Below are 25,604 nucleotides of genomic sequence, written 5' to 3'. Positions count from 1 at the left end.
AATTTTCCAAGACACTCTTAGAACCTTGACTTGAGTTTAACTAAAGAAATACTTATTTCACTATGGTATAATGGGGGAGCATACTTTGAGGAAAAAAAGAAGAAAAAAAGAAAAAAAGTATCTTGTTTTAAGGCAAAAAAAAAATATAGGGTTAAGTCCCAATTCTGCCACTGACCACCTATATGATATTGCATGAAATATTTAAGCTAAGTCTCAGTGACCTTATCTGTAAAATGGGAATGATAATACTTATAATACCTATCTCACAGGATTGCTGTGAGAGTCAAAGAAGGTAGTTATGTATAAAAGTATTTGGCAATCTGAAAGCAGTTTTGGAATATGAGGTGCTACTCCTCCCACCTACTAATAACAAATAACTTTAAAGTACTTTGGTTCTGATGCTACAAGGAGTTTACTTTGCTCTAGTCAGCCAACAATCTTTCCTAAACACTCCAAGGGGTTTATTTTCTTATTTTTGATTCTGTGTTAGAACAGGATTGAAAGCAGAAGACAGTTGATGAGCATTTATTAGATGCCTACTAATGTGCATTAAGCACTGAGGATACAGAAAGAAGAAAAGACAGTTCCTGCCCTCAAGGAGCTTATAATCTAATGGAGAAGTAAGCAATTACACAAACAACTTGTATGAAGGATAAATAAGAAATAATTAACAGAGAGAAGACACTGGAGTTCAGAGCAGTTGGACAAGATTTCCTTTAGAAAATGAGATTTTAGCTGGGAATTGAAAGCTAGAAAAAGAAGGTAAGGAGGGAGAGTTTTCCAGGCCCAGGGGACAATCAGAGAAAATTTTGGAACCAAGAGATGGTGTGTCTTGCTTGTATATGAGCCCTGAGATCAGTGTAGCTAGAGTACATGGTAGGGAGCAAGGTGTAAGAGGCCTGGAAGGGGAGGGGCATTAGTTATGAAGGGGCACACAATCTTGGTCAGGCAGTATTGCATAGTAGAAAGACAACTGGCCTTGAAATCAAGAGTCCTAATTTTGAATTCTAGTTGATTTATACCCAACAGATCACTTTATTTGTCTGTGGCTGAATTGCTTTATCTATATAGGGTTTCTTAAACTTTTTCCACTGTGATCTCTTTTCATCAAAGACATTTGTACCTGATCCCAGACATCTAGGTATCTTAAGTAAGTATGCAAAGCAAACATTTACTGATAATAAACCATAATTTTACAGCTCTCATATTTAGTTACATAACCCTATCTGGGATTGCAACTCGCAATTTAAGAAGCTTTGATTTGTGAAGATGTCCATAATAATACTAACATTCTCTCCTTCATTGGATTGTTATGAAGAAAGTACTTTGAAAATAAAGCATTAAAGTATTTTATAACACATGCCCTAGCATGTATTATATAAGCCAAATGCTTAAATAGAATTTAAATATTTGAAAAACATTTTAAGAATGCAAAATAATGAAAAATAATGTATAATGAGAGAGTTCTCTGCCCAAGTGTTGAATAAGTGAATAAGGCTCACCATGTATTACTAAGCTTTAGGATTGTAGATAGAAAAGTGAAGTCATCTCTGTTCTCAAGGAGCAAATATTCTAATGGGGGGGGGTAGCACAGGAGGTTTCGGCTACATCAGAATGCACTGATAAAAGTGATGGTTACATCTCTTTAATGGTATTTCCACCCATGAAATGTTCCCATTTTCTGATATTGAACCATTTGACATTGCCAAGGATTTTGGTAGCAAGAACTTTCTTTTCTTTGTGTATTTTATTTTATGCATTTAAAAATGTTATTCTGAGAAGAGATCCTTAAGTTTTATCAAATTGCCAAAAAAGGGTTAGGAACCCTTGCCCTAGAATGAGATAATAATAATAATTTGCTATCATAGATCCAAGTTCTCCTATTCTGCCAACTATTTCTGCAGTGAAGGCCATAAACTCTGCATTTACAATTCTTATTTCTCTTTTAAACCAATCAGGAACATCTCTCATTGCTTTCTTGGGAATCCACATAGTCCTCTGCCTACAAGGTCTTGATTCTTTTGTTTTTGACTTACAAAATTTATTCATAAACATATGAATTTAGCTGATCTGGAGGCTGTATTCCCACATCTGTTATTAATACTTTCCTTATTGGCTTAATCTGCTTGAGATCTTTAACTGAATTTTCTTTCTCCTGAGATATTGATAATTTTCTTATATTCTTCTATTGCTTATTTTCCAACTCAATTCCCTTTGATTGTGGTTTTCCTAGGGGCAAGCCTTCTCTCATGCTGGGCAAGTCATATTTCACTAGCTTCAGCCTTTATCACAAGTGACTTCTGGGAGAATAAAACTGGTCCCAGCTGGAGATTGCCCTCTTCCCCTCAAGTTTAGTAGAGTGCTATATCCATGTCTCTGTTCTTCAGTGCTTTGAAAGCTGCTGTCTCAGTAAGGGCAGATAATATGCCTTTTGGTTTTCTGCCACTGGGTGAAGGCGACAGGCTAGAGTTGAGTTCTGTTTGGTTGGCTCCTGCAAGTGCTGTGAGAGATGGGGTAAAGGGAACTGAGTGAGAGTATTAGGGGTTAGAGAATAGCCTTCTCTTCTATTGGTTAATTGACTTTTTATCTTGTAAGAATCTTCTTCTTAGATGGTAGAGAAAACTGAAACTGCTTTATTTTCTTGTGTATAATTCCTAGTTTGGAGTAGTTTAAGAGTTTATGAGGAATAAAGAAAATGCCAGTCCTTCATCTTGCTTATCATATTTCTAGTTTCAATTCTGCTTACCTCTAATCTTTGGTTCTCAGACAGTAATTATTAAACACTTACGATGTGCCAGGCTCCACTTCCTGCTGTACTTTGGGTGGGGTAGTTGCGCCTTATTTAACCCCTCTTAAATATGAGTCACTTAGGTTGCTGTAGTGACCTCTACTTCTAAGGGTTTCACAAGATACAGTTGATTTTTCTGGTCATCTCCTTTGACCACTTGGAATGCTCATATTCCATTGGGGGAAACGACATGTGCATAGATGAGTAAATACAAAATTACATAAAATGAGTGCAAAGTAGTTTGGAGGCTTGGAGGCATTAACAACTCAAGGGGATTGGGAAAGTTCTCCTGTGAGAAGAGGTACATTAACTGAACTTTAAAGAGAGCAAAGGATTTTGAGAGATGCAAGTGAGGTAGATTAGTCAGGTAGCAGTATGGATGTAGTGTATAGGAAAAATCAAGAATGGTTAACCGGAGCATAGTTCTGGGAGAAGATCACAGAATGTGAGCTGGAAGAGGACTGGAAGCTCATTTAGTCTGATCTTTACCTCAACAAATATTGCCTCTATGCCATGCTATGCAAGTGGTCATCCAGGCAACTCAGAGAGTAGAAAACTGAAGGTCCTTAGGAAAGCATAGGGAAGAGGGGTGTGGTCATGGTGAGGTCTGGGAGACCAAAATAATCTCTGATTGGGGCATTGTTGGGAAAATACTTTCCCTGCATTTTGATAAGGTGCCTGAGTGACAGCTGAGAAAGAGAAAAACAAGAAGCCACTGCTGGTTAAGTGCTGACACTGGCACATAGCCACAGGAACAGAGGGTGGGAAACATAGTCATCAAGATCTCAACTGAGAACTCATAAACAAGAAGTGGGGCTGATTGAGCGTAACTGAGAAGTCATTAAGAAGTGCTGATTCTGGGATATTTGGGGATTGCATGTCCTTCTGAGTGACCAGTGAAATTAGACTTAAAATTATAGAAGGGATAATTACAGAAAAAGAAGGTCTGTGTCTAGCGCCTCCTCTTGGCCTGGGGGATTGATGATTAGTGAAGAAAAGGTTTTAAGATGTTCCTGGAGCATTTTTCTTTATCTTCTTGCTCTGAAGGAACTGATAAAGTGCTGAACTGGGGTGGGAGACTCAATGCAGCCCGAGGGGCTTCCATGAATGTCCTTCAGTGCCAGGTAGACTGAAATTGAAGGGTCAGTAGCCAAAAGGTTGACAAATTTTTCTTTGTTTTTTGCCTAGAGTTAAGTTTTTAATAAATACCCATTGAATGGAATAAAACTTGTCCAGCATCCTAAGCCAACGAGCCCTACTCCATCTAACTAGAATCCTGGTCCGGCACCATGTATAGTCATTGCTCTTTCTGCCCTTGGGCCCTGCTTTTCCCAGGCATCTTTCAATCCAGTTCCCCTTCCTTTTTATTTCAAAACTTGTAATCCCTTTGATCACTACCATTGATATCTATGCTCAAAAGATGTCCAAGCATTCTTCGTTGGTTTAATTCCCAACTTTCCCCAGGTTGGGTTTGAGGAGTCATGGCTCTTATTACTCCCTCTACCCACTCCCCCGTTCTCCACCACCTCCCTCCCCCACACAGAGAAGTCATAGAAAATGGCAGGGGCTTTAAGGAACCTTAGAACCACCTAGTTCAACTTCCTCATTTTAAAGATGAGGAAACTGAGTCTCAGAGATATTAAGTAAGCCGAGGGTCATGCTAACAGCAAATACTTGTTCATTTCAATTCCACACAGTCTTTCAATCCCTTAGAAAGAGTAAGAGGCAATCTTTATCAGTAGTAAAGAATAGGACACTTCATCATATTCCCCCCCACGCCACAAAGGTCTGGACAACCCGGGGATCCCTGAAGTACACATTTGGATTAAAATGATCACAGAAGACGTACTGATGGGTTAGAGTCCAGGGTTTTGCATATCTAGCTAAGGAATGCAGAGCAACAAAATCTAAAAGACATCCTGGCTTCTTCTTTATCACTTTTACAATTTACAGTCTTGCAAGCTGAAACCCCAAATTTCAGTATGTAAAAACTCTCACCAAACTCTTTTTAATTATTAGACTCCCTTTAGAGACTAGTCTGTCAGCTATGACATTAATAAGTTCTTTTGTGACTATAAGAGAATCTTTTTAAATTCTTTCAAACTATGGACCATTCATGACTCTCACACACTTCAATTCTTTGAAAGGTAGACCACTAGATAAAACATTTATTATATTTTCACCAGTTTATTATGCATGTGCTAAATTCCAGGGACACAAATACAAGTAAGACAATTCCTGTCCTTCAGGGGACATATTGCATCTATACCATAGCATGGTATAGATGCAATATTTGTTGAGGTAAAGATCACACTAAATGAGCTTCCAGTTCTCTGCCAGCTCACATTCTGTGATCCTTTTTTCTCTTCTCCCAGAACTATGTTCCAGTTAACCATTCTTGATGATTTTTAGACACAACATTCGATCTCACATTTACATACAAGCTACACAAGGGTTTGAAGGATATAAGAATGATGGCTAGGATAGAGACAGGATGATGGAGTAGAGGTAATATTCCACAGAGGGGATAGCATCAGGAAATCTGAGTCTGAATCCCACGTCTGATATTTACTAGCTGTGTGATCATGGACATGACTCTTTTGAAATTTTAAATTTTTTTATCTATAAAATGGGACTTATATTACTTATCTCACAGGGTTATTTGTGTGTGTGTGTGTGTGTGTGTGTGTGTGTGTGTGTGTGTGTGTGTGTGTTCTTTTTTTTTTTTGTTTTTTTGCTGAGGTAGTTGGGGTTAAATGACTTGCCAAGGGTCACACAGCTAGGAAGTATTAAGTGTCTGAAGCTGGATTTGAACTCAGGTCCTCCTGACTATAGGGCTGGTACTTTATCTACTTCGCCACCTAGCTGTCCCTCTCACAGGGTTTTAATGTGAGTAGAGTACTGAGCAGATTTAAATACCCCATATATACATAAGAGTTATCATTTGAACTACAATTATTGAGGTGGGAAAAGATGGAAAGGGATGTCTTAGAATCTGACTCATTGTAGAAGAATGGGATAATCCATAGGAGCAGAAAGATAGATATATATGTATATATATATACACACACTTATACTTCAATTTTGATATCCTTCCAAATCCCCCCCTTTTTTGCAATCATGTAAAGCATTTCCATAGTCATTTTGTGAAAGAAGATTTGGACAAAAGAGAAAGGAAGGGGGGAAAGAAAGAAGAAAGTGAAAAATAGAACACTTTGGATGCATTCAGACAATATCTCTCTACAGGCAGAAAGCATTTTTCATCATGAGTCCTTTAGGGTTGTCTTCCTCCAAGTCCTTTTTAAATGGGTCAAAATATTTTTTATATATAACTTGGCTTCTTGGTCATTTGATCTATATCCATAATACTCTGACTACATCTAATCTCAGAATTTAAGCAGGTGCAGTAAGTACTTCTTGGATGGGAGACCACTAGGTATTGCTGAGTACTGTAATCTTTTCCTTGAGAAGTAGCATGAACTGTATGAACTTGGGCAAGTCACTTAACCTCAATTGCCTCAAAAAAAAAGTAGCATGGTACTGAACTTGGAATTACCAAATTCTATTTCAAGTCATTCAACTTCACTGTACCTCAGTTTTCTTGTCTGTGAAATAAAAAGGTTGAGTTTTGTAGCTTCTAAGGTCCCTTCCAGACCTAAATCTATGGTAATTACTATAGTCCCAATCAATCAACAAGTATTTATTAACTATATATCTGGAGTTAGGAAAATGCAAGTTTAAATCCAATCTCAAATATTTACTAGCTGTGTAACCCTGAGCAAGTCACTTAACCCTGTTTGCCTCAGTTTCCTCATCTGTAAAATGAAATGGCAAACCATTCTAATATTTTTTCCAAGAAAACCCCAAATTGAGTCACAAAGAGTTAGACATTACTGAAACAGAAGAACAACAGTAACAATAAATGTGCTAGGTATTATAAAAGGTTCTGGCTATACAAAGACAAAAATGACAGTCCTTATTTTTTTCTTCCTTTTTACAAGATGATTGGGGTTAAGTGATTTGTCCTGGGTCACACACCTAGTAAGTGTTAAGAGTCTGAGGCCAAATTTTAACTCAGGTCTCCTGACTTCAGAGTCTGTGCTCTATCTACTGAGACATCTAGCTGCCCCAAACCACCTTTACTTTCAAGGGGCTTATGATCTATGGGTTATAACAGCTATTTTTGTGGGAGTTCATATTACTAGTGGACTTTAAAATTAACCATCACAGATAGGTGACCTATAAATGATATATGTAGCATTTTTCAAGCTGAAAAATATATTCTCTTTTCACCAGTTTTCTTAGAGCCCTTTGGTCTGGATCTCTATTTTGCCCCTATTAGTCTGTGTTTCTTTCATATCCCCACTAATTAAGCTCCCTGAGGCTAGGAATTGTGTCATTTTTTTATATTTTAATATCTAGCTCAGATATCTTATGCTGAATAGTAGCCTGACAAATATTTGTTGACTATTTGGATAATGAAACCCTGTTTTGTGAATGAGGAAACTGGTATTCAGAAAGGTTAAATCACTTATCCAAGATGGCATTGCTCATAAAGGAAGGTCTTCAGGCAATGCTGGATGACTATTTGTTCTTGTTCAGTTCAGAACTAGATGACCACTGAGGGCTTTTCCAACTCTCAAATTCTATTTCTATGATATGGCAACTCTGGAATTTGACAATCCAAGTCTGTTCTCCAAGGCTAGTTAATGGTCTTTCTATTCTACTATATTGCCATTGTGTATGTGTTGGGGGTTTCATGCTCTTGAGGGGCTCCAGGTTTTCAATTGATTTAGTTCTTGATTAGATTTTTACTTTGTTGATGGAATAGTGGGATAATTTAATAAGAGAACAGCTGCTTCCATCCTGAAGGCCTTGTTGGGAAGGAGTCCAATCTACCATCTTCTCCTTTGCTTTCAGGATAATTGAGGCGAACAGGGGAACATGAAATAGTAGAAGAAACCTTTTAAAGCTCTGCCTTGATGGGGAATGGAACAACTTGTTCAAAATTTTTCCAGAAGTCAGCTGGAGAACTTGAAATTATGGTGACTTAAGCAACAATTCATATTGTTGTGGAAACAGCCTTGAACTTGGAGTCAGAAATAATGGTAGACAAAGATATTCTGGGGCCTCTAAATAGGAAGCTTGATTACTAGCTCCAATATAACACTGAAAAACCTTAAGAATATAAGCTGCAAATCTTTAAAAATGGAAAGAGGTTTTATTGTTGTTACTTTTTTTTAATAAGCTGTTTTTCAATCCCCAAAGCCTTCTGGTGGTGCCGTCAAATTCTATCCAGTCCAACCCACTTGTTTTACAGATTAGGAAACTGAGGCACAGATTCAGTGGTTTATCTAAGGCCATACAGGTGCAAAGAATCAGAAGTCAGATTTGAACAAAAGTTTTTCCAGTCTAGAAGCAGGGTTTTTTCTGACTATGCTACTGTAATGAACTAGCTATTTCCAAATTACTAGTAGCTTTACAGAGGGAATGGGGAATGTTCATCCAACTAGAGAGTATGACTGTTGGGTTTGTTGGGAAGAAGATAAACCTTGGAAGAGAAATGTCATGGTGATAATATCCTGGGGATATTATGGGCTGGTAGTGAGCAACACGGCCGGGTATGGAGGCTATGGTCATTGTGGAAAGAAAGTTCCCCAGATGTTGGTGCCCTGGAACAAAACCTCATTAACTCCATACTATTTGTGGCTCTAGGGCCCAGTGTTAGGCTGTGTGTATTATCTGAGGACTAATCTAGCTCAGTTCAAAGAGATTCCCTTTGGGATCACATGACAACGATGATTTTTGTGATCACAACAATTCTCAGAGACAATGTAAGTACTGAGTTGAATGCTATCTGTTCCAGTGAATTGAGAAAGCATCAAAATTACAGCTCCTTGAAAAATCTACACCTTAATTATATTGAAATACAAAAATCAGCCTAAGTACTGCTCTGTTTTTATTTTGAGAATATTACAATATTGCATGGAAGTTCTATTCCAGTGAACTCCTTATGAGGTGAGTGTGACCCTGAGTTTTCAAAAGCTATGTCAGAGAAATTCAAGTTCTAATAGGTTTTCCCAAGCAGGAAAGTTTTTGAGTACAGGGCTGGTGATGGCCTGAATGACTGTTGTCTAAGGATGAGCCCAGCTAACTAAGTTCAGAGAAGTTTACCCACAGAAGGCTGAACCCCCATGGCTGTTTTCATCATTAGCCATTCAGGAAACTATTTAATAAGGCAAGGAAGGCTCAGATCTTTCTCAGTGGAGGAAGAACAAATAATAATGCAAACACGGACCCTTGAAATGTTATAAGGACTTATAAATTTGTAAAAAGAGTTGAATTCAGAAAATACAAAAAGTATATCATCAAATTAATAGAAAAAATGCAAATATGAACTGATCCAACCATGCTGGAGAGCAATTTAAAACTACACCCAAAGAGCTATCAAACTGAGCATACCCTTTGATCCAACAGTGTCTCTACTGGGCTTATATCCCAAAGAGATCATAAAAAAGGGGAAAAGACCCACATGTGCAAAAAACACATGTGGCAGCCCTTTTGTGGTGGCAAGGAACTGGAAACTGAGTGGATGCCCATCAGTTGGAGTATGGCTGAATAAGTTATGGTATATGAAAGTTATGGAATATTATTGTTGTATAAGAAACAATCAGCAGGATGATTTCAGAGAGGGTTGGAGAGACTTACATGAACTGATGCTAAATGAAGTGAACAGAACCAGGAGATCATTGTACATGGCAACAAGACTATATGGCAATCAATTCTGATGGACATGGCTCTTTTCAGCAATGAGATGATTTAGACTAGTTCCAATGGTCTTGTTTTTTTTTTAATTTTATTAATTTTATAATTATACATTTTTGACAGTATATATGCATGAGTAATTTTTTATGACATTATCCCTTGTATTCATTTTTCCAGATTTTCCACTCCCTCTCTCTTACTCCTTCCCCTAGATGACAGGCAATCTCATACATATTACATGTTACAGTATAACCTAGATACAATATATGTGTGTAAATCCAATTTTTTGTTGCACATTAAGAATTTATTTCCGAAGGTATAAGTAACCTGGGTAGATAGACAGTAGTGCTAATATTCAATTCCCAGTGTTCTTTCTCTGGGTGTAGTTGTTTCTGTTCATCATTGATCAGCTGGAAGTGAGTTGGATCTTCTTTATGTTGAAGATTTCCACTTCCATCAGAATACATCTTCATACAACATTGTTGTTGAAGTGTATAGTGATCTTCTGGTTCTGTTCTTTTCACTCAGCATCAGTTGATGTAAGTCTCTCCAAGCCTCTCTGTGTTCCTCCTGCTGGTCATTTCTTACAGAGCAATAATATTCCATAACCTTCATATACCATAATTTACCCAACCATTCTCCAATTGATGGACATCCATTCATCTTCCAGTTTTTAGCCACTACAAAAAGAGCTGCCACAAACATTTTGGCACATACAGGTCCCTTTCCCCTCCTCAGTATTTCTTTGGGATATAAGCCCAATAGCAGCAATGCTGGATCAAAGGGTATGCACAGTTTGATAACTTTTGGGGCATAGTTCCAAATTGCTCTCCAGAATGGCCGGATTCTTTCACAACTCCACCAGCAATGTATCAGTGTCCCAGTTTTCCCACATCCCCTCCAACATTCATCATTATTTGTTCCTGACATCTTAGCCAATCTGACAGTTGTGTGGTGGTATCTCAGAGTTGTCTTAATTTGCATTTCTCTGATCAGTAGTGATTTGGAACACTCTTTCATATGAGTGGAAATAGTTTCAATTTCATTATCTGAGAATTGTCTGTTCATATCCTTTGACCATTTATTTATCAATTGGAGAATGGTTTGATTTCTTATAAATTAGGGTCAGTTCTCTATATATTTTGGAAATGAGACCTTTATCAGAACCTTTAACTGTAAAAATATTTTTCCCAATTTGTTATTTCCCTTCTAATCTTGTTTGCATTAGTATTGTTTGTACAGAAACTTTCTAGTTTGATGTAATGAAAATTTTCTATTTTGTGATCAATAATGATCTCTAGTTCTCCTCTTGTCATAAATTCCTTCTTCCTCCACAGGTCTGAGGGGTAGACTATTCTATGTTCCTCTAATCTATTTATGATCTCATTCTTTATGCTTAAATCATGGACCCATTTTGATCTTTCCAATGGTCTTGTGATGAGAGCCATCTGCACCCAGAGAGAGCTTTAAATTTTAAAAAATTACATTTTTCAAAACATATGCATAGATAATTTTCAATATTCACCCTTGTAAAGCCTTTTGTTCCAAATTGTTTTTCCTCCCTTCCCTCTACCCCCTCTCCTAGATGGCAAGTAATCAAATATATGCTACACATGTGCCATTCTTCTATACATACTTCTATATTTATCATGCTGCTCAAGAAAAATAAGATCAAAAAGGGGAAAAAATGAAAAAGAAAACAAAATGCAAGCAAACCACAAAAAAGTGAAAATACTATGTTTTGATCCATATTCAGTCCCCACTGTCCTCTCTCTGGGTGCATATGGCTCTCTCTTTCACAAGACATTGGAACTGGCCTGAATCACCTCATTATTGAAAAGAGCCATGTCTATTAGAATTGATCATCATATAATCTTGTTGCTGTGTACAATGTTCTTTTGGTTCTACTCCCTTCACTTAGTGTGTCAATTCATATATATATATCTAGGCCTTTCTAAAATCATCCTGCTGATTGTTTCCCTTTTTTCCATTTCTTTTTAAAATTATTATTACTAAAGCTTTTTATTCTCAAAACAAATGCATAGATAATTTTCAATATTCATCCTTGCAAAATGTTGTTTACTTTTTCCTTCCCTCCCGTCTCCCCCCTCTCCCCTTCCCTAATTGGCAAGTAATCCAATATATGTTAACCATGAACAATTCTTCTATACATATTTCCACAAATATCTTGCTGCACAAGAAAAATCAGATCAAAAAGGGAAAAGAAATGAAAAAAAAAACACAACACCATAAAGATGAAAATGCTATGTCATGATCCATACTCAGTTTCCACAGTCCTCTGTCTGGGTGTAGATGTCTCTCTTCATCACAAGGTCATTGGAACTGGTATGAATCATCTCATTATTGAAGAGCCAGGTCCATCAGAATTGATCATTGTATAATTTTGTTGTTGCCATGTATAGTGATCTACTGGTTGTGCTCATTTCACTCAGCATCAGTTCATGTAAGCCTCTTTAAGCCTCTCTGAAATCATCCTGCTGGTTGTTTCTTACAGAATAATAATATTCCATAACATTCATATATCATAGCTTATTCAGCCATTCTCCAATTGATGGGCATCCACTCAGTTTCCAGTTTCTGGCCACTACAAAAAGAGCTGCCTCAACCATTTTTGTACTTGTGAGTCCCTTTCCCTCCTTTATGATTTCTTTGTAATACCGGCCTAATACAGATACTTATGTATATGTTTTGAAAACAAAAGGCTTTAATTAAAAAAAGAAAAGAAAGAAAAAATGCAAATATAAAACCAAAGGAAGAGAATTTGAAAGTTGATAATCATTAAATAAAACCTTAACAAAATCATGTTATATTTTTCTAAATAATATGAAAACAATTTCACAAATTAAGTTTTACAAACATGGGGGTGGGACTCCATAGCTTGTGGGAATGGGTCAGACAGAGCAGGAAGAACTATTCTTTTATCTCAACTATGTGAGAATTTCCTCCAGTAGTTCAGATCATACCTTCCCCATTACCTCTCATCCTGTGTGATTCTTGTCCAATTTCTTCCCATATATTTCCCATGTTGGGGTCATCTAATATCCAGCCTTCCTCTAGATCTCTTGGCAACGTGTAGAAACCAACAAAATATGTATACTTAGACTCTATTTGGTTATCTACCATGTGACTAGCCCAACTTCAAATATCTTCTCTAATTCCATCCTTTATGACTCTTGTACAATTCTTGGTTGATAATGACAACCCACTTATGGGTATCATACACCTCTCCTTTGTCCTTAAGGTGTCTCTTTACCTCAAATTCTTTGAAGACTGTGGAATTCCATTATTCAGTCACATAAGAATAGCCAGCAACACTGGAAGAATGTTGTTAAAAAGGAAGAAATACAGAATCATTAAAAACAATGCACAATTTCCCCAAAGATAATCCAGCCCTCCCTCTTCTTCCTATAGAATTCTAGGCCTAATTCAATGTCTTGTTGAAGATGTATTATACTCAATGGGCCAGTTTTATGAATTATCTCTCCACTGCATGCCATAATCCAGACTAAAGCATTCTCCATCCACTTAGTTTTTCCTAGCTGAACTCTTTTGAGAGATTAAAGATATTGATCAGAAGGATGTACACTTGTTCCAAAGTTAAATATCAGCACAAAATCATCTGTAGATCCCATCAATTTATAAGGGATTCTTTTTCTGTTTGAATTCTTCTGTAGACATCTTCTATGACAGAGATAAACATCTTGTGAGTGAGTATATGTCTCCTGCTTTGTGCCTTAGTTGACATTAATAATAAGAGAATTGCTGAACAATGTATTTCTGTTATTATATCTTTTAGGAATTTTATGTAATTTTCACATATGCCAGGGAGAAGCCCTATTAGAGAAGAGCCTTTAAGGCAGCCTTTTATTATTCTTATCAATTGTAATGGTAATAATATGGAATTTTTCATGAATTTTTGTGTCATCTGGGACCATCAACACTTATCTTAACCTATGTCTTGCCACTGAAGAGTGAGGCTGACGACTGCCTTACTTAAATACAATTCACTTCCAAGTCAAGACATCATCCTCCAATGTCACTGGTTGTTTTGGAGAAGGAAGGATGAACAATAATAGCAAAAATAACAAAAGATGATGTTTGTATGATACCTTGAACTTTACAGAGTGCTTTTATATATCTCATCTCATTTGTACCTCATGATAGCCATGGAGGAAAATATTAGTATCATTCCTTTTTATAGATGAAATAACTGAAGTTCAAAAGAGACTGGATGACTTGCCTACAGTCACATAGGTAGTTTTGGAGACACGATTCAGACCTAAGTCTTTTCTGATTCATTCCTGAAAAAACCGAGGCAAACAAAGTTGTCACTTGCCCAGGGTCACACAGATAGTAAATATCTAAAGCTAGATTTGAACTCAGATTTTCCTGATTCCAGACCCTTAACTCTATCCACTGTACCACCTACCTGCTCTGTTTATTAAACATCAACTATGTACCAGTGGTGTTTTTTTTTTTTTTTTAAATTTAAGTTTCAATGTGGCTACTTAACTAGATTACTTAATCTCTCTAGGTAAGAGGATCACTGAATTTGTATTAAGTTCTCTACAAATTGGGGATAATTACACTTCAAAGAATTGTTATGAAGATTGAATGTGAGAATATAGGTAAAAATGCTTTATAAAGTATAGCACTTTATAAATGTCAGCTATGAGAAGCACCCTGGGATAGCCTCGGAATCAGAAAGCTTGGTCTCCCTTCATGTTACTTGTAAGACTCTGGAAAAGTCATTTCTTTTCCATCAATTTACCTAAGTCTCAGTTTCTTCAACTGTAAATTAGAGATACTATTTGCATTATTTACCTCCACCAATTCCTAGTCAGAAAACATTTTTATTTTTAATTTATGGAATAAAATAAGTATTTTATAATAGTACAATAAAAAGATGCTTTCACATGAAACTGTAAATTTGCTATGCTTAATTTGCTCCTCTTTTCAAACATACAACAAAACTATTATGTAAATTTCTCTTTTTTTTCTTTTCCCCCTGTCCCACCTCCATAGTAGAAATGGCCACTATTAGACTCAAATAGGTGTGTGTGTTTGTCTGCATACACCTAGTTGGATCTAATAGTGAAAATAGTAAAATCATTCTATACATAATTCTACTTTTCAGTTCTTTCTGAATGCAGTTAGCATCTTTCTTCATGTCCTTTATAGAAAACATTTTTAAAATCCCAAAGCACTATATAATACGACCTCTTGTTATGATTTGATGTTGACTTACAGCTGAAATATTATGTTCTGGAGGCCATCTTTTAGGAAAGACACTGATGAGTTGGAGAGTTAACTGGGATGATAGAGGACTTGAAAGCATTTTACATGAGAAGCATTGTTTGAAGGAACTGGATCTGAATAGCTTTGAGGAGATGGTTGAGGGAGGGGGGACAGGGTATCAGTCTCCAAGTGTTTGAAATATGTATGAAGAGGAGTTTTGCTCTTGTTGCTTGGTTTTGGACATCAGCACAGGGAGCTATTATGCAGCCTATGACACTATACTGATCCCCAACTTCTAGAAACTCTCCTCTAGGATTTCATGACTCTCTTCTCTCCCGATTTTCTTTCTATCTTTCTGACCATTCCTTATCACTCTCCTTAGCTGGCTCTTCAACCATGTCATGGATGTCACCCATCTGCATCCTTTTATCTTTTCTTTCTATATTATCTTGCTTGGTGATCTCACTTGTTCCTATGGCAGTAAGGTTGTATAGTGGATGAAATTCTGAGCTTAGAGTCAGGAAGAATTGAGTTCCAATCCAACAATATTTATTAAATATGAGATCCTGAGCAAGTCCTTTAATTTCTGTCTGCCTCAGGTTCCTCAACTGTAAAATGGGTGAAAGTAATTGCACCACTTCCCAAGATCAAATGACATAATATTTGTAAAGTGCTTAGCACAGTGCCTGGCACATAATAAGCACTCAAATCCTTCCTCCTTCCTTCTCTCCCTCTATCCCTTCCTCCTTCATCATCTCCTCCCTTCTTCCCTTCCTTCTCTTTTTCATTCTTTCCCTCCTCCCTTCTTGCTTCCCTCCTTCCTCCCTTCCCTTCTTCCTCCTTCCCCTCCCTTTCCTCTTTCCCCTCCCTTCCCTCCTTCCCCTCTCTTCCCGCTTTCTTCCTTTCCCTCCTTAACCTCCTTCCTCCCTTCCTCCCTTCTTCCCTTCCCTCTTTCCTCCCTTCCTTCCTTCCCTCTTTCCCTCCTTTTTCTTTCCCCTCCTTCCTCCCTTCTTCCTCCCTTCCTTCTTTCTTTCCTTTCTTCCTTCCTTATTTTCTCCCTCCTTCTTTCCTTCCTCATCACTTCTTTCCTCCTTCCTTATCTTTCTCTCTCTCTCCCTTTCTCCTTCCCTTCTTTTCTTTCTCTTCCTCCTTCCCTCCCTTCTTCTTTGCCTCTTATTTCCTTCCTCTTTCTCCTTCATTCCCCTCTCTCCTCTTTCCATTCTTCCCTCCCTCCCTCCTTCATTCCTTACATTTTTCCTCAGCTCCAAGACCTCTGCTTCTATTCTATCTCAAGCACATATATTAACCCTTCCATCAGTTCAGCTGAATTTGTCTCAGATGCTGGAATATCTGGTTGCATCTCTGCTTGAGGCAAATGCTGATTGTTGGGCAAAGAAGGAAAATCTGGAGACAAATGAGTGCCTTCAAGGGGATGGCTAGTGACCAATGTGACTATCCAGCAAGGGGTTTGTTTCCTGTTAAGGAGGCTGACCACTGATTCTTGGCTCTAGGCCCTAGGTGAAAATCCTGTAACAGCCAAAGAAGTGGGCGTAGAGAGAGCGAGCATCTCAACCTTATCCCGGATGCCCAGGGCCCTAGCAGGCAGGCAGGCAAGGAGGCTTGCTAGTGAGGCAGCCGGCTCAAGTCCATTAAGCCAATTGGCCAGGGCTGCTAATGCAGAGTGGGTGCTCTGTTCTCTGAGCTATTATCCATTTAAGCATCTTTAATATTTTACAGTGTACAACAAGGGAATCAATGTCCTGTTTATAGCTCAGTGTTTATGGAAGTCACTGAAGATTTTCTCAGTAAAATGGCGGAAAGCCATCCCCAAGCTGGAGAGGAAACTGAGGCAGCAGAGTGCAGAATGGGAAGAAGGTGACCTTCTTTGGGACCTGAGTTAACCTAACCATAAGTTAAGAGGCTTCACCTTTTGCACATATATGTCCAAGAGAAACTACTAAGTATTGATCAACTGTAAAAGCCCCTTTATCTGTGGGATGAGGAAGGAGATCCCTGCCCTCAGGAAAAACAAAACAAAACCAAACCCCAACAACTCCCAGTATAGATTACAGTGGATTTCACCCATTCGGATTTTATGTTAATTTGCCTTGAGATAAGGCTGGCTGGGCTTCATTTGTAGAACTGAAAGGTTTGCTAAGGAAATGAACTAAGTAAATATGATTGTACAGAGAATATTTAAGCTACTTAGTAAGAAATTTTAAGGACTTTAGCATATCAATAAGTTTAACAAATATTGTTTATTTTCTTATTCACCAACAGGACCTCTAATTAATATAATATTTCTAATCCATCAGTAAATATTTAACTGGGGATGGGGTGGGATGGAAAAGGGAATAAGCCTTTTATATAGCACCCATTATGTGCCTGGCACTGAGCTAAACACTACAAATTATCTGATTTGATCCTCACATCAATCCTTTAAAATGGGTGCTGTTATTATCCCCATTTTGCCATTGAGGAAACTGAGGCAAATGGGGAGGAGGAGTGACTTGCCCAAGATAGCAAAGCTAAGTGTCTGAGGCTGGATTTGAACTTGGGTGCTTCTGACTACAGGTTTGGTGCTCGATCTACTGTGTCACCTCTCTATCCAAAAGAGAAGCAGTTTGGTATATTGGAAAGAGGACTGGCCTGTCCAGTTGAGAGATCTTTCTAAATCTGTATTCTGGTTCAGGGTCTGTCATTAACCAGCTCTGTGACCATAGACAAACCACTTCAGAAATTTATTTCTACTCTAGAGGCATTTTTTGTGCCTAGATATTGAGAGGGATATAAAGACAAAAATGAGAAAACAATTCTTGCTCTCAAAAAGTTTTTACCTACTAGAGGATATAGCATGTGCAGAGATCAATATTAAATAATCGGGAGAGAAGAGATGGAGAAAACTAACAACTAAGATAGAGGTTCTTAATCTATTTTATATCATGGCTCTCTTTAGTAGTCTAATGGAGCCTAGGGACCCTTTCAGTGAATTCTGTTTTTAAATACATAGAATTACAAAGGAAACTGATTATGCTGAAAGATGATTGTCAAAGTAAAAAAAAAATAAATAAATTCATGGATGCCACATTAAAAGCCCCTGAACTAGAAGGATTATAAAATGTTTAGAGTAGGTGATGGTAGGTGAGCAGGGGCTTAAAAGAGATTTGGAGAGGTGGGGATGAAGGAGAACATGCATTCAGGTATCAGGAAAGTGAATGTGGGAGATAGAATAGCATGTTTGGGGAAGAGCAAACAAATCCGTTTGGCCAGAACATACAGCATGTGAAAGGGAAGAATATAAAACAAGACTGGGAAAGGTAGGTGAGAGCCAGATTGTAGAGGGTTTGGACAATGCCATGCTGAGATTGTTTTTGATCCTAAAGACAATAGGGACCCAGACTTGAGCAGGGAAGGGAAATGATCAGACCTGTGTGTACATAAGAAGATTGTTTTGGCTTTGTTTCAAGTCCCACAGGTTGTGTCCCCTCTTCTAGCTATTAGGAACTAGTGCCTAATTCCATTTAACCTCTTATCATTGATTAACTTTTATAAAAGGATATTTACTTTGAAGATAAAACAAGATAAAAGTACAAACCTTTTCTCTAGACCCAACACTTGGGAAATAGGGGTGGGTGGGTGGGTGGGTGGATGACACTCTCCCTTTATCTCAACTCTATCTCTGGGAATTGTGAGCTCAGACTAGCACACTTTCTATATACTATTAAGTTGAACAATCAACAATTAAAGGCATTAAGTACTTGTTATATATCAGCAAAATTGCCCCTACTCTCTAGAAGCTTGTAGTTGATTTTGGGGAAAAGACATGCAAAGAACTATCTATTTAAAAAATCTATAAAGGTGAAGTTCAGTGAAATCTTGAGGGAAGTCATTAAGGTTAATGGGACAAAAAATATTCTTTTAGAACCTTAGCAGAGAGTTGAAGAAAGCCAGGAGGCATAGATGAGGAGGGAGAAAGTTCCCAGAATGGGGGGACAGTCATGTGTGTGGAACAGCAAGGAAGCTGGTGAAACAGAGTAGTTGGAGAGTATAATGTATAAGAACACTGGAAAGGTAGGAACAGTCCATGTTATGGAAAGTTTTATAAGTCAAACAGAGGATTTTACATTCTGGAAAAAGTGAGCTTCTGGGGAACTGATTAAATTCCTGATTGAATAGAATGACACGATCAGAATTGCACTTTAGGAAGGGCAATCTGATATCTGAGTGGAAGATGGATTAAAGCAGGATACCTGACTGATGAGCTATTGCAGGAGTCTAGAAGTGAGGTGATGAGGGCTTGAACCCAGGATGTTGGCAGTGGCAGAGGAGAAGAGGCATAGGTGAGAGATATCATGAAGGTAGAAGCAACAAGATTTAACCATTGATTGCATTTGGGGGGAAGAGTGTGGAAGATGATAGTGTGTGACAGGTCAGGGATGATCCCTACATTGCAAGCTCAAATGACTAGAGGAGGAGTACCCTCGATAGCAATAGAGAAATTAGAAAGGGGGACAGTTTTGGAGGAAAGATAATGAGTTCAGTTTTGGTATAAGATAAGTATGAGACAACTTTTTCAAGATGTATAATAGATAGATAGAGATGTGAGACCGAAGGTCAGGAGAAAGGTTAGGGCTGAATAAATAAATGTGAGAATGAATAGAGAATCCATGGGAGCTTATGAGACCACGAAGTGAAATAGTATAGAGGAGAAAGGGAAGAGAGTTAAATAAACAACCTTCATTTAGTGGACATAATCTTGATGCATATCCAGCAAAAGAGAGTGAGAAGAAACATTGAGATACATAAGAGGAGAATCAGGAAAGAACAATGACAACTTAGAGAGAAGAGAATATCAAGAAGAGAATGGATGACAATGTCAAAGGCTGATGACTCTTCAAAAGGGTTAAAGATTGAGAAAAGGCTGCTGGAGTTGGCAAATAAGAATGAATAGAGAAAAAATAGTTTCAGTTGAATGATGGGGTCAGAAGACAAAATATAAAGAATTAAAAAGAGAGGGGGAGGAAAAGAAATGGAGAGCACCAATGTAAATAGTTTTCTCAAGAAGTTTAATCACAAAAGGAAGAAGAGATATAGGAGGATAGCTATCAGAGTTGGATGGATTAAATAAGAGTTTTTTGAGGACAGACAATTTATGCATATGTTTGTAGGCAGTAAGGAAGCAGCCAGGAGACAAGGAGAGATTGAAGAATTTAGAGAATGAAGATGATTTGCTAGACAATTTGTCAGCAAATGAAATGTATGAAATGAAATCACTTACACTTGTTGAGCAGATTGCCTTGAAAAAGAGAGTTGCCACCTCTTGTGACATGGGAATGAAGGAGAAGAAAATGATTTTTGAGTGATGTGAGATAAGGAAGAAGGAAGAAGAAGCTCTCAATGAATGGTCTTGATTTTTTTTTTTTTTTTTTTAGTAAAATATTACATAAGGTTTTGAACTGAGAGGATGGGGTGATGAAGAACCACAGATAATTTGAAAAGGAAAACAAAGGTTTAGAAAAGCTGTTGCAGTGATTGGGATAGTGATTCAATTAGGAAAGTGTAATAGGTTTGCTTTGCAACAGAGAGATCCCAGTTAAAATTATATAACATTTATTAAATCTGTGGTGGATCCAGTCAGCACAGTTTCATTTATTTTCTCTAGATTCCTTCAGCAACATGAGTTTAATGTGAAGGCAGAGGATGGTGGGAATAATCCAAAATTGAGGGTTGGCAGATGGAATAAAGGATTAAGGACTCAAAAGAAGACAGTATACAACTGAACTGATTCACCAAGAGGTCAAGAAAGAGGAGAGAGAGGAGGGAATCCAGTACAAGGGTGATGGCTTCGGAAAGAAATGAATGATGGGGGGCAGCTAGGTAGTATAGTGGTTAGAGGACCAGCATTGAAGTCAGGAGGACCTGAGTTCAAATCTGGTCTCAGATACTTAACACTTTCTGCTGTGTGACCCTGGGAAAGTCACTTAATCCCAACCTCCTCAGCAAAAAAAAAAAAAAAAAAAAAATGGAAGTTTTAGAAATTATGATGAGGACAAAGAACAAGTTTTGAAGTTTCAAGATCAAGAGAGAGATAGAATGGAAATAGCTTGTGATCAACTAAAGGAAATTCAGAATTTATGAACATGGAATTAGGGATATTTGGGAGTGATTTGGTCAAAGGTATGATCATCTCCAAATGTAGCTGTGGTAGGGTGAACGAGGTCATGTCAAATGAGTAAATTGAAGAACTGGTAGATTAGGGTGTTCAAGAGGTATTTTATATGCTAAAGACCTCTAGTTTGAGGCTAGAATTTGGAGAGAAAAAAGGACTATGAGCCAGGCACAGAACTCTTTGAGAAAAAAAGTATACAGGTAGACAAGAGTTATTAGAATCTTGAATGGGTGATAAAATATGGATTGAATGAACTTCAAAGGAGTCAATGTTACTGAGTGATGGTGATAGAGGGAGACCTTGGAAATGAGAAAGACTACCAAAGAACATCCTTTGTTCTAACTCCACCAGCAAAACCCCTGAAGTGGGGTGGGGAGGTTTTCCCAAATTCTGCTCCAAACAACTAGAAAACCACCTCAGAATTGACCTAGGAACAGGGAAGCAGCTTACTGGCATGGGGGAAGCTTAAGTAGGAAGGGATCATGGTCCAAGAGCAGTAGTAGAGGGCTTGCAATAGGGCTCCAAAACCAGAGTAATCCACCATGAAGGCCCTACCCTCCTGCAAGCTAGCAACCTCCTTAGAAAAATGAGCAGTCTATGCAAGTAAGACCCCACCCCCAACACAAGCACCAGCAAAATCTTGATCCCTTTTCTCAGCAGTAAGACCCAAGGGTAGGGTCTCACTATTGGCCAGCAATACTAAATATTAAATATTAAAAAACACTAGAGAACATATGAATAAAAATGGCTTACTTTAAAACTATAAGCAAGAATTATATATATATACACATATATATAATTTTATATTTTACTGAAATGTTAGCTATAGCAATGAGAAGAAAAAGAAATTAAAGGAATTAGAACAGCTAATAAGAAAACAAAACTATCATTCTTTACAGATGCTATAATGCTACACTTAGAAAATTCCAAAGAATCAACAAAAAACTGTGTGAAATTCTTAACAACTTTAGCAAAGTTTCAGGATGGAAAAGAAACCCATATAAATCATCAGAATTTCTATATATTACCAACAAAGTCCAGCAGCAAGAGAATAGGAAGGAAGCATGGTCCAAGAGCAGTAGCAACAATCAATCTCACAGCAGAAAATTCTCACAGAGAAATTCCATTTGAAATAACTTTAAACAACATAAAATATTTTGGAGTCCACCTGCCAAGACAAATCTAAAGACTACATAAACACAACTATAAAACACTTTTCACACAAATAAACTCAGATCTAAACAACTGTAAAAATATTAATTGCTCATGGATAGGCCAAGTCAATATAATAAAAATGACAATTCTACTTAAATTTATCTATTTATTCAGTGCCATACCAATCAAACTATCAAAAACATTGTATAGAGCTAGAAAAATTAAAACAAAATTCATCTGGAAAAACAAAAGCTCAAGGTTATCAAGGAAATCAATGAAAAATAAATGTGAAAGAAGGTGATCTAGCCATAAGTGCCATACTAGATCTCAAACTGTACTATAAAGTGGCAATTATCAAGAACAATCTGGTACTAGCTAAGAAATAGATCAATGGAATAGATTAAATGAAAATTATATTATAGTAAATGATTATACTAATCTAGTATATAATAAACCCAAATATCTAAGCTTTTGGAACAAAAACTTGTGGGAAAACATGGCAGAAACTGGGCATAGACCAACATTTCATATCATATACCAAGATAAGGTCAAAATAGATACATGATTTATATATAAAGGGTGATAGTATAAGCAAATTGAGGGAACATGGAATAGTTTACCAGATTTATGGGTATTGGAAGAATTTAGGATTGAAGAAGATATAGAGAGCATTACAAAATGTAAAAATAAATAATTTTGATTGTATAAAATTAAAAAGTTTTTGCACCAACAAAATCAATGTAACCAAAATTATAAGGAAAACAGAATGCTGGGGGGGGGAGGAATTTTGCAACAGATATCTTTGATAAAGGCCTCATTTCTCAGATATATAGAAAACTGAGTCAAATTTATAAAAATACAAGTCATTCACCGATTGATAATGAAAGATTAAAAGAGGCAGTTTTCAGACAAAAAAATCAAAGCTATATATAGTCATAAAATGCTCTAAATTTTCATTGAAATGCAAATTAAAACAACTCTAAAATACCACCTCACATCTATCATAGTGTCTAATATTACAAAAAAATGTTGGATATTGGAGAGGGTATGGAAAAACTGGAACACTAATTCAGTGCTGGAGGGGTTGTGAACTAATCCAACCATTCTGGAGAGCCAATTGGAACTATGTCCAGGTTTTTAGCAGGAATACTTTGCTAGATTTATATACCAATGAGATAAAAAAAAAAGGCAAAAGGAACTATTTGTACAACTATATATAGATATAGTTGCTCTTTTATCAGAATAAGAACTGGAGATCAAAGCTGTAGTATATGATTATAATGGAATATTATTGTGCTATAAGAAATGATGAACAGGCAGATTTCAGAAAAAATTGAAAAGACTTACATGAACTGATGCAAAGTAATGTGAACAGAACCAGAAAAATGTTGTACATAGTAACAGCAATATTGTTTGATAAAGTATTATGAATGATTTACCTCTTCTCAGTAATACAATGATCTAAGACAATCCCAAAGGACTAATGATGAAGCATCTGCCTCCAGAGAAAGAACTGATATTGATTGAATACAGACTGAAGCATGCTATTTTCACTTTCTTTTTTCTTTTATTCTAGGCTTCTTGTACAAAATGACAAATATGGAATACTTTATCTAATTGCACATATATAACCTATATCTAATTGCTTATAATCTCAAGAGGAGGAGGAGAGGGAGAGATAGACTTTGGAACTCAAAACTTTAAATAAAAATCTTTTTTTTTTAATGGGGGAAAAAGAAAAGACAGGAGGGACAAGGATCAAGGGCAAGAGGAGAGCATTGGTATGAAGAAGGACTATGTCACTGAGATTAGAAACAAGAGAAAGTAAGGGATATCAAAAAGTTTTGAATTGAGAAGAAGGGGCAAAGAGGGAGTTTACGTAGAATGGACTCAATTTTTTCTGTAACGAAAAAGGTAAGGTCATCTGTGTTGAGATGGGGGTGAGGGCTGGGGAGAGGTGCTAGAGGCTTGAAAGATGATTTGGAATATCTTATAGAATTGTAGAAGCCTAATAAATGCCCGATGAATTGCAGTGCTGTAGTGAATTGTAAAGGACCATGGATTTCAGTTCAGGTTTTAAGTTCAAAATCTGACTCTATCCAAATTCTAGCCTCTGGGTAGACCTTTCTAAATAGCACAAAAGAAGTCCTTTTCTTTTTCTACTTTGAGAAGCATCCCTCAACTTCCCAGCCTGCTAAAAGAGATAATTCCTTCCTTGAATTTTCTTGTAGCCATTTGCCCTGATTTCACTTTACCTTTACTGTGTTCTAATTGTGATCCTTATAGATTTTGTGTGACCTTGGAGAGGTCAAATTTTGGTGTCTGTCCAATGACAGGATTGATTTAGATGCTAAATCTTATCAGTCACTCAGCAAGCATTTATTAAACACTTAATGTGTGCCAGGCATTGTGCAAAATGCTAGAAATACAAACACAAGCAACAAAACAATCCTTGCCTTCAAGGAGCTTGTAATAAGGTAAGATAATTTATAAAAGGAAGCTGGAGCTGAGGAATAGGTGTCCTGGTGAGAGGGAAGGAATGGCCTTGTAGAGTCATAGTAAAAAGTAGAGAGATCAGAGTTCAGCCTGGAGAGGAATGAGACAGCTGGCCTCGGTATCCTTAAATGGAGGTATGGGAAGTGATCCAATTAGATGGAAAGGTCACAGAGGTGACAGATATTTCCAATATATGGATTCCAAGGCTGGAGTGACCTCTCAGGAGGCAGAAGTTTCTGGGGCTTAATAGAAACATCTAGAGTACAGCCTATATGGTAAGAAAGTTTCCTATGACAGTAACCTTGTACACATTCCTCAGATTCAATTCAGTGCTTAGGGGAGGGGGGAGATAGTCCTTCCGTTTTCTCCCCCCTTCCCATTAGATAGTAAACTTTTTGAGGACAGAGAATAGGTCCTTTTTCATCTCTGTATTGCTACATCTATTCAGCAAAATGTCTTGCCTTACACACAGTAGGTACTTAATACTTAATAAATGCTTAATGAATAGAATTGTGTGCACAAGTTCCTACCAATCACTGTACAGACAATATAACCAAGGAAACCATAGTTCCTTACCCTTCCCTCCATCTCATGTTTAACAGTCCTTTGAGACTCTGGGACCTCTTTTTTCTGTCCCCTATTTTTCTGCTGGCTTTCTTCATCACAGTATCTTACTGTCCCTGATCAGGTACTTGTATCCCCAGCATGTGCTAGTATGCACAGGGGCTGGTGCTTTCTCTTTGCACCAGCTTATGTAGGAAGGAATGTTTGTGTGTGTTCTCTGAGGATTGGGAGATATTTAACTCCTACAAAGAGGCACCAGCAATCCCCTAAAACGGTCTCCATCATTCCCCCTCCCAACCCTTCCCCAGTATTTTCTTGTTTGTTGCCTTCAAGCTGTCTGGAGGAAAATTCACACTTAGGTGTTAATGAGTGCAGAACATGGGATTTTAGAATTGAACTCCCTGAGCC

The 25,604-nt window shown here is 37.4% G+C and overlaps 1 protein-coding gene across 7 annotated transcripts in view; it reads left to right on the top strand.

The window, feature by feature from the left end:
- Positions 1 to 25,604, top strand: part of KCNIP3 (potassium voltage-gated channel interacting protein 3) — a 150,995-nt gene that overhangs the window by 68,372 nt on the left and 57,019 nt on the right. The window lies entirely within an intron of this gene.

The sequence above is a fragment of the Sminthopsis crassicaudata genome, chromosome 2 (genome assembly GCF_048593235.1).
Source record: "Sminthopsis crassicaudata isolate SCR6 chromosome 2, ASM4859323v1, whole genome shotgun sequence".
Taxonomy (NCBI): Eukaryota; Metazoa; Chordata; class Mammalia; order Dasyuromorphia; family Dasyuridae; genus Sminthopsis; species Sminthopsis crassicaudata.
The sequence above is the reverse complement of the archived record's forward strand: the minus strand, read 5'-3'. Positions and strand labels throughout refer to the sequence as shown.